This window comes from Diadema antillarum, unplaced genomic scaffold (assembly GCF_040938485.1).
Source record: "Diadema antillarum isolate AM-2024a unplaced genomic scaffold, OU_Dant_1.0 seq00000702_RagTag, whole genome shotgun sequence".
NCBI lineage: Eukaryota > Metazoa > Echinodermata > Echinoidea > Diadematoida > Diadematidae > Diadema > Diadema antillarum.
Window position 1 is genome coordinate 480,118 of NW_027271607.1, and position 9,883 is coordinate 490,000.

The 9,883-nt window shown below is 38.0% G+C and overlaps 1 protein-coding gene across 1 annotated transcript in view; it reads left to right on the top strand.

The window, feature by feature from the left end:
* The window catches only part of LOC139737749 (uncharacterized), a 52,689-nt gene that overhangs the window by 24,510 nt on the left and 18,296 nt on the right, over positions 1–9,883 (top strand). The gene's annotated exons all lie outside the window — the stretch shown is intronic.

Here is a 9,883-nt window from a genome sequence, read left to right on the forward strand (position 1 = left end):
TGATAGTGTCGCGTACTCTTTTGGAAGATAAAAGCCTTAATGTGGTACAGTTATAGTCTAGAAGAGCTAATGTATATGATATAGTGCTGGGATTCTGTTTCCATGCATGGCGTTGAGAAGGAGCAATCTTATGACGGTGTTTGGATGAAAAAGATTCAATACCTTAAACTGCTGCCGAGAGGACGAATTCTTGGGATTATGCGGGGATTGCATTGAAGTAGCACATCTAGGGATGTGTGGTTAACTATCGCCGTTGGCAAGAGCATAAAAATGCCTTTGCCTAAACCTCACCTAACACATGAATTACGGGGATGATTTTCTTGCAGAAACCGTCACCATTTCCACAGTGCATTTTGATTATTTTGATTTTTTTTTTTGTCCAAATCTCATTGATGTGAAATAAAATGAAAGAGTATTCAAAAAGACACGATTTAAATTCATTAAACATTCACAAAATCAAGAAACGGCGCAATATATGGGCTTTTGGTTCAGTTCGGGAAAGGTATCTTTTAATCACTTTGTAAAAACTGGGTAGCCAATTTTAGGATTTGTAATGAATTTAGTGATGGTCTATGATCAATATAGAGTGCTCATTGGAAAGATTTTTTTTTTTCCTTCTCCTCCTTCTGTATGATTGGGTAGCAGTGCACAATGAAGAATTACGATAAGAGAAACTGTGTCAGATCAAAAGAATATAATTATTTTGTGGTACTTGATTGGCAAAACAATACATTGCTTCATTGCAATTTACAGGTTCCACTTTTCCCCTATTTTGTCCTCCCCCATTTCTCTCCGGTTTCGGTAAGTCAACTCTAAAATATTGTAAGCTACAGCGCCTGTTGCAGTATACACAGCTGTTTTCCTCGCCCTTTCTTATTTTCGGCGGCATTGTCACAATCATTTATTAGAGATTTCCATGCGACTGATTAGCAGCACACTATTAAGCAATTCGAGAAATAATGGGCGTGTATACTGTCTTTCTTGGAACATTAATTTCTCGCTCGTGATCCTAGGTGTAAACTTAACTTAGCACACACATGCACACACACACACACATACACACACACACACACGAAAGAGGTGCCAACACGAAAGTTAGGTAGCAAAAACAATAAGGGGGACAAACTTGAGATAACAATCAGATTATACAATGTCGAAGTAAGAGTTGTAAACCTATAGGAGTTGTATTTTGAGCAAACTTTGAGGAGTGTGTGCGTGTGTGTCCGTGTATGTGTGTCTGAAAGAGAGAGAGAGAGTGTGTGTGTGTGTGTGTTTGTTGTGCACTTTTAGAATTATTATTATCATTATTATTATTATTTGCCTCGGGAAAAACAAGCAATAGCATTTTTTATTAAAGGAAACATTCTCGCAGAGTCCAGTACACATACTTCCCACTCACATATTGTTCCCCTCCCATCACAGCCATCCCACCATGAGACTCAAACACACAAACACACACTCACGTACCACACGTACACTCACACAAGCACGCACTTACACACACACACACACACACACACTTACACACACACACACACACACACACACACACACACACACACACACACACGGATTACTGTGTCAGAACACTGGAACGCAAATTGTCTTTTTTACAATTTTAATGTCAGCTAATCGAAGTCGTTAGCATGTTCGGTGGCCGCCTCGCAACTGACAACGACGTGTCTTTAATAATGCTTTCCAGTGCAATTGGTGTCCTTGCTATTTCTGCCTAAATGCCTTCGGACATGTTTATCTTGCAATTGAGAAATTAATTCCCCCTTAACTGCTGTGTTGTGTGCAGCCTTCGTTGAACTATTACATGCAATAGGGCCTACCTTATCGAGGGACCTTCATCGACATCTCAATTGGCAAATTACTTTCTAATTTCCAAAGTAACCTGAAATCGTTTGTCACCTGACACTGCCTGATCATTCGTTTTTGTTTTTGTTTTGTTTTGTTTTGTTTTGTTTTGTTTTTGATTGTCATTAAGCCAACAACTTGTTTTGGCGTTGTTGTTTTCTTGATACACTTGCAAAATTGCCGGTTTCTAATATGCTTTTTTGTGTTTGTTTTCACTTTTCCAAAAAAGTTCAACACGACCATTTTATGGAAGTACGAAATTATGTTTTCTCACGGGGGTGGATGACGTAGGTGTATATGTGTCGCAGAAACTACACTTTTTCAGTGTCAAGTGTCTTGCTTACGAAAGACATTACGTCATCGTCCCTCCGGACCAATAAATGGTTCAGGAGTCAAACGATTCCTGTGGATCAGTCTCAGTTAAAAACCCCGTGCATGGATTGCATGTGTGACATTTCAAAGACATAGAAAGTACATTGCTCTGCGTGGACGAGACAAACAACAACAACAACAACAACAACAACAACAAACACCAACCACAGCCCTTTCCCTATCCCACGTAAATTGAGATGCGCAAGTAACTTCCCCCACTTTTTTTTTTTTTTGGGGGGGGGAACTTTGAATACTGAGAACTCAAATGACTACGTCGCTGATTTACAAACGCCAATATGAGTATATGAAGGTCGACCAAAAATGTATCATTGTCTTTTTTTTTTAGCGAATAAAGATATTCAAATGAAAACGAAACAAATGAACAAAAATATATATATCTGTAAGATATTGGCTTGTTTTTAAAAGATTATTTGACATAAGCTTCCCGCAGAGCCATGCTTTTAGATGCTTCAAATCGCAATTAGAATAATCAAATTCTTTGTGTGTTCGCTTGTTTAAGTATTCCCCTACCTACCTCGTATCCTAAATCCAGCTGCAATCTGAAATCTGAAATTTTCCTTTCCCCGGTGAATTCTAATTGTGAATTCTGAAATACTCCTCCAGTTCGAAATTCCCATCTTGATTCCACTTCTGAATTCAACAGGACACGTGATAAATATATCCGAGATTTCTTTATTTTTTCCCCCCTTGCATTTACTTATCTTCGTATTTGGCCAAGACCTCACATGTCACTGTACGTCATGGTACGTACAAGCAGGAAATGCCGGCGGACAGATTGAGGGGAAATTAAATTTCGATGCCACGATTTATGTGATACATTGAAACGTCAAAAGCACTCACAATCTGTGTAATCTGTCTTGATTTCAACAAACACTCAAGGAACAATTATACGCTTCTGATATTCAAAAATCTTGAAAACTTCAACTTTTTTATTTTACTAAATTCAAAGTGAATCCTTATCAAAAATTGTATCTATCCATCGACGATAATGATTTAGGTCCCATGCTCCTGAATTATTTTTCAGGTCAGTTCTTTTTATGTAGTCTGGAAAAAATTTTTGAAAATATATGGAAATTTTCATCACAAAACATGCCGAACTAGTTAAATGTTGTTGTTATATTGAACACGAATGTACAATCTTTGATACGTTTGTGATAATGATATCAACATCAACAGTTTGATGCACAGTTAATTAATATTATTGGGGACATGAAATACGTTGAATTCAAGAGCAAAGAGAGACACACCGCTATTAGGGTAAAGACGTGATTGAAACAATTGTCATCTCAACATAATTTCACCATATTATTATTATTATACAAATGATATAGAAAAAGGAATAGCTGAACTCATGACCTCTGAAGCAACACTACAAGGCATGTACACTGTAAAAACATCGGTGTTAGATTTAACACCATGGGTGTTAAATCTTACACCGATCAAACTTCAATAGAGGACCACACCCACAGGTGTTGAAAATGTATTGTGACGGTGTTAAAAAGTGTTCGCCTGGCACTTCGTGGTATTAATTTAACACTGTGGCTGGTTATATTTTTGACACTGCGCTAGAGTTAATTCAATAATGACACCACATGGTGTTGACTTGATATTGGTGGTTTTAATTCCAATGGTATAACACCCGTCCAGCTTCAATAGGGGACCACACCAACTGGTGTTACTGTGGTGTAAATGTGTTTACACATTTTTTTTTTTCAAAAATCAAGTACTTTATCGGAAAATTCTTTATCGTCGTGTTGAAGTTCAAAATTAACAAGAAGTGCAGTAACTAAGAAACTATGAAATGACACCCGGAGGTGTTAATCTAACACCATGAATGAGCACCGGAAATTTAACACCAGCTCGGTATTTCATATCTAACACGGGACCTTTTTCAGAGTACCCACAATACCTTCAAGTAGATTGAAGATGATAAGGTAATTTGCGTCTGGTATTTAATATATTAGTTGTTATCAGAAAAAAAAAGTAATCTGTTTTTGATATCCAGAGATATATATTACCACCTATACATACGTAATTTGTATTTCTTTTCCTTCTATAACAATTGATATAATTGTTTTGCTGCAGCAGTTGCTTGGTCTCTTCTTTGAGGCAAGTGTGAAGAAGATGATAGCATCTATCATTTTGCATAAATCTGAAATTTCATTTCATTTTTCTGAAATTCATCCATTATGACTGATCAAAGCTTTACAGGGGGCGAGATGATCTCGTCTTTATCTGAAAGTGAAGAGTTTGTTCGCAAAAACAGATAAGTTCATATTTGCCAAATGGAGGTATTTGCGTTTAAAGGTCAAGAAAAACAAAGAGAATACTAAGAAAATGTTTCCTTCTTTTGACCATAACTTCAAAAATGTACCATTATATGTAATGACCAATGTATCATTTAAAAGGTATTATTTTGTACTATATGACAGAGACCGTACTTCAAAATCTTCAAAAATGGACTTATCGATTCTTCAAGTCTTTGCGACTCAACAAAATAACAAATTTGAGAATTTTTATTTTAATGTACATCACATCGTCCCAATTTACGAAATTATTAATTATTAATGATTAGCCTTCCTCCTGCTGTACTAAATTGACCTACTATGGCAAAAGGAAGCAAGTGACATTTTTATGGATATTGACTTTTTATTGATTTGGCATATTTGAGGCATGCTCTATTTTAACTGAAAAATCCAAAAGTTACAATTTTGGCCCATTTCTGAGATATTCGGTTGGCAAAAGGAAGCAAGTGCACAAAATTGCACGAAAAAAATTGGCAAAAGGAAGCAAGTTACAACCTCATGATACGATTGTCACTTGCTTCCTTTTGCCAAATTGTTTATATTTGCACACAATCTAAAATACTTCGGCAAAAGGAAGCAAGCGACATCCTTGTGATATGATTGTCACTTGCTCCCTTTTGCCATTTTTTTTAACGTTTGCTACAAATCTATAATACTTTGGCAAAAGGAAGCAAGTAACATACTCATGATATGATTGTCACATGCTTCCTCTTTGCCAGATTTTCAATGTTTGCTACAAATCTATAATACTTTGGTAAAAGGAAGCAAGTTACGTGATAATGAGTTTCTATGAGAGTATCAAAATTCTTCGAATTGTCATAAATGCATCACCATATGACCTGCACGAATACCCACATTAGTTCTCTTCACCAATTTCCATTTTGAAGGGCCTACCAAAAAAAAAAAGAAGATATTTTCTTCGTTTGTTCGGCCGTAATCTGGCAGAACTGCGTATCTCCTTTAACACATTACGCCAGAAATCGGGTTTAAAGATTCAATGTTACACCTTTCTAAACTGAGATACGATGAGTTGCATTTTTCCTCTTTTCTCGGTCATAATTGGTCTAAAGAATTTATTTCCAGCAAAAAAATGACAATTTGACCTTTTTAAGTAGTAAAAATTACCAATTTAAAAAACTTACGCAGTTCTGCCAGATTAATCGTCGCCAAATTTTTGCGATCGTAATCTGGCATAACTGCGTATCTCTGGTCACGTGCCCGGGTTGATCAGCCAGAACTGCGTAAGTTTTTGGCCATGCGGGGGGTTTTTCAGGCAGAACTGCGTATCTCTAGGAGATACGCAGTTCTGCCTGATAAGCACGTGTTTCATCAGGCAGAACTACGTATCTCTTTTTGTCGTCAACCACGTGCTTATCAGCCAGAACTGCGTATCTCCCAGAGATACGCAGTTCTGGCTGATAAACACGTGGTTTATCAACCAGAACTACGTATCTCGGTCTATTTTCTGCGGGTTGTCTATCGTATTTTACCATCCACCCTCTTACTATTCAGCGGATGCAGTGTCAAAACAATGAATATTTTAGATCGAGTACAATTTTTTTGAAATATTTGTATTGTATAAAGTCATCATTATTGATTCACATTTAATTTCATTTTATCCATTCATTTGTATATGGAAAATAACTTGCTTTCCCCAAATGTTGTCAGTCTGTGTTCATGTTTCAGTATTATTTAGCGGCACAAGAAGTACTGCTACATCAAAAGCCTGGCTGCTGCTTGGGTTATTGTCGATCTCATGAAGCATTACATTTGGACTAAGAATAATATTAGACTAGGTTCTAGATGTTAAGCTATATTGTTCATCAAGACTACAGGTACTACACTGTAGACCGTCTAGACCGTAGTCTATTCAGGCCTAACGATACACTAGACATCTAGAGACTAGTAGGGCCTACTAGTAGAGCGGTACGTAGGAATCTGCATACGATAGGCCTACTGATCTCATCATTATCCTAGTATTCCTACTCTATGCCCAAAGTAAAAGTAAGACTAGACCCCTTTGGCTGAAGGCCTAAACTCTATTTAAACTAAAGAATACGAGGAGCTAGGCCTGACTAAAAGTTTATTCACAGCTTTATTAGAAAATAAAAAAATAGACCCTAGTTCTCGTTTGTGTCGACTCCTAGTCCTACTGTAGGCCTTATTGTCACTAACTACTTACAGTACTAACGTTAGGGTAGTAGTGTTCTAACCGTTACTATCTATTTCTACGCAGGCCTATTAAAAACGTACGAGAACTCTCGAACTCTGTCTACTCGATTGTCTAGGTCTATGTAACATCCAGACGTCTATTTTGGGGCGTCATTATAACAGACTAGTAGATCAATGAAAATTAGTTTCTAGATTTTCTAGTCTAGACTCTAGATCTAACGCTAGACTCTATATCCAGGTAGGGGCTAAATCTAGCGTTACAGCTAGACTGTTTATTGGGGATCTAGGCCTAGAAGGTACTAATGTTGTAGATCTAAGAACAACATAAAGCCTAACATGCCTATCTATAATGACTAACGGTAAGTCTATAAAGTCTATAGCCTATAATGTCTAGTAGTAGGCCCCTAGTACTAGTAGTAATGTTTAGAACACAGATCTAAATCTAAGTTTCAGATCTATTTCTAGGGCTAAATGTTTTTAATTTAGCGTTTAACCTGTAGATTCTAGATTCTTCATATTACAGACTTCAAGAATGTCTGGCCGAATCAAATCTAGAAAAATAGAAAACTGAGTAAAGACAGAATAACCGGCGATTCAGCCTAAGTTAAGTAACGGTAGGCCCCAGTAGTCTACTAGTAGTAGGCCCCTACTGCACAATTTACTGGGAGTACCGGTACGGTACCGGTATTAAAAAGTAAACTGTAAAAGTGTTAGTATTGGTCAATTTCTGACGTCTGTAGGATTGGATCGAAAATGCCATCGTTATAGACGGTATCCTAGATATTCATTAAACTTCTCGAGATCAATCCCATAGATCCAAGCCCACTAACCGCTTATTACAATGAAAAATAAAATAAGAAGCTATGGTCAATGGATTACAGATATTGTTGTTCGCGTGACCTACGCTACCGCACAGTACATTGATTTCACGTACACTAACAATGGACAAGTGCTGCAGCAGTACCAAGTAGGCCTAAAGTTGACTGGAGCGTGATGTCAGACAAGATGCAAACTATAACGTTTGTTAGATCTAGAAATGCTCTAGGCTTAAAAAGACACTAGATTGTAGCAAAACTTAATAGTAAGGCATACCGCATATTGACCTGTTTTGAAGCCTGCCAGTCTATGAAGGGAAAGAAAGTGGCAATTTCCCCCAAGAGTAACGAGGGTTATTGCTTTAGCGTGACTGTCGTCGTGTACAATACACGTAGCCGCACGACGTGTCTAGCTAGCTAGCTAGCTAGCTAGGCACTGCTAACCTGATCGCGCAGCGCGTTCGTCACTACCAAGGTCGCGCACGCGCGTGTTAAGATATACCATGTCCGTGCGGGATGCAGGAACACCTTGGTCCAAGCGTTGTCGTAAGTCGACTTACGCAGTTCTGCCTGATTAACATCGGAAAATTCATTTCGAATCTCGACTTACGCAGTTCTGCCAGATTAATCGCCCTCTCTCCTCAGGAATTTTGCCAAAATCACTTTCTAAAAATAACTTTCTGTACCGATTCACAACTTATTTTTTGGCCCACTTGAAAGAGCATGAGAAAAAACACACAAAACACTCAAAACCTGAAAATCGACCAAAATCGACTTAGGGAGTTCTGCCAGATTACGGCCGTGTTGCATTTGTACTCGATGTCACTTGCTTCCTTTTGCCAAAGTAGGGCAGTAAACCTGAAGAAGACAGGGGAGAAGATCAGAAGATTGAAGAGTATGGTATCTCCACTTCAGCTTTCATCAACGTTTAGTTTGTTGGTACTAATTTACATGATAATTTTACTCCACAGAAACAAAAATACATACAGACAAAAACAAAAACAGCTCGTAAATGACCTTTTGGGAAATAAATGCAGTGTGAGCCGTTCGAAAGCATTCACACACGCACATGGCCACACACAAACGCACACACATAATACAAACTTGTTAAGAGGTCGGCTTCAATCTATACTCCAATAATGGTCATACTGACTATAATGGTATGGGCAGATGAGCACACATTTTTTTGCTTCCTATCTGTCCAAATCCACAAATACACACAACGTGTCTGGTGTCTCTACTTTGGTTGGAAAATGGATGCTTTCGGAGATCAAATTACGTATCTCACACGTATGCGATAACGCATTGGTAAGATGCACGCTGGCGAGCGGAAGATTGGCGTACATGACTTCGCATGATGAACTACTGGTAAAGCCACGATTTTAAGGGTGCCATTCAAGCGGTCTATTGGGCTGGTGATGGGACGAATATATGAGAGAGAGAGAGAGAGAGAAAGAGTAGTGGAAAAATATTGTCCTTGTTGGGCGCGTGTTGGGGCGTGAAATGAGCACAAGAGCCCATCTCTGTATAGGTGGTGCGTGATGACGCTTTTGGACAGAACAACCCTCTGGAAATTCTACAAAATGTCTGGGAAATGAGGAATGCAAACAGTAAGAGGCTGAAAACGGAGGACAGGTTCATGACATCTTTATCTGTTATTAGTGGGAACATGACGAGAATCTTAAAGTTTGTCAAAACTAAAAGAATAAAATTAAGATGGAAATATAAAACTCAGTGGGAGTAAAGCTATCTAAACATTGCTTTAAAAGCTTTCAGACACGAAGACCGCCACCAAGGTCACAAGCAGAGATATTATCGTTAGATAATTATACGCGTAACGCGCAGTCGATGTCATTTACGTGTGCCGCGTGTATACTTTAATCAAAAGTATGTGTCTCTCTTATATTCGTTAAAAAACAGTGTCAGAACCCTAGTCACAGCTCTTTTTTATTGTATTTATCCTCCTAAATTCTACGAAATCTCTCCCCCTGAATTATCTTCTACGACAGGGGAGGATACAAGGAAGACAGATATACGCTTGTTATGAATAATAACAATTTAATTTGCCCTTTGAACCTTGCGGGTTGGCACCAACGTTCGCGTTAATACCCCCATGTGAATCCCATTGTCATCTTAATCAAAACAAGACAAATGGAATACACACTATATAAGTAAGAAATAAATCAGACACCGAGTCCGGATGATGATGTCATTTTGAGAAAGAAAGCGTGGGGTTTGATAGTGTGAATCCCATTGTCACCTCGATTAAAAAAAAAAAAAAAAAAAATGGAAAAATGATAACTAAGAAAAAGAAATCAGACGGCCAGTCCAGTTCAT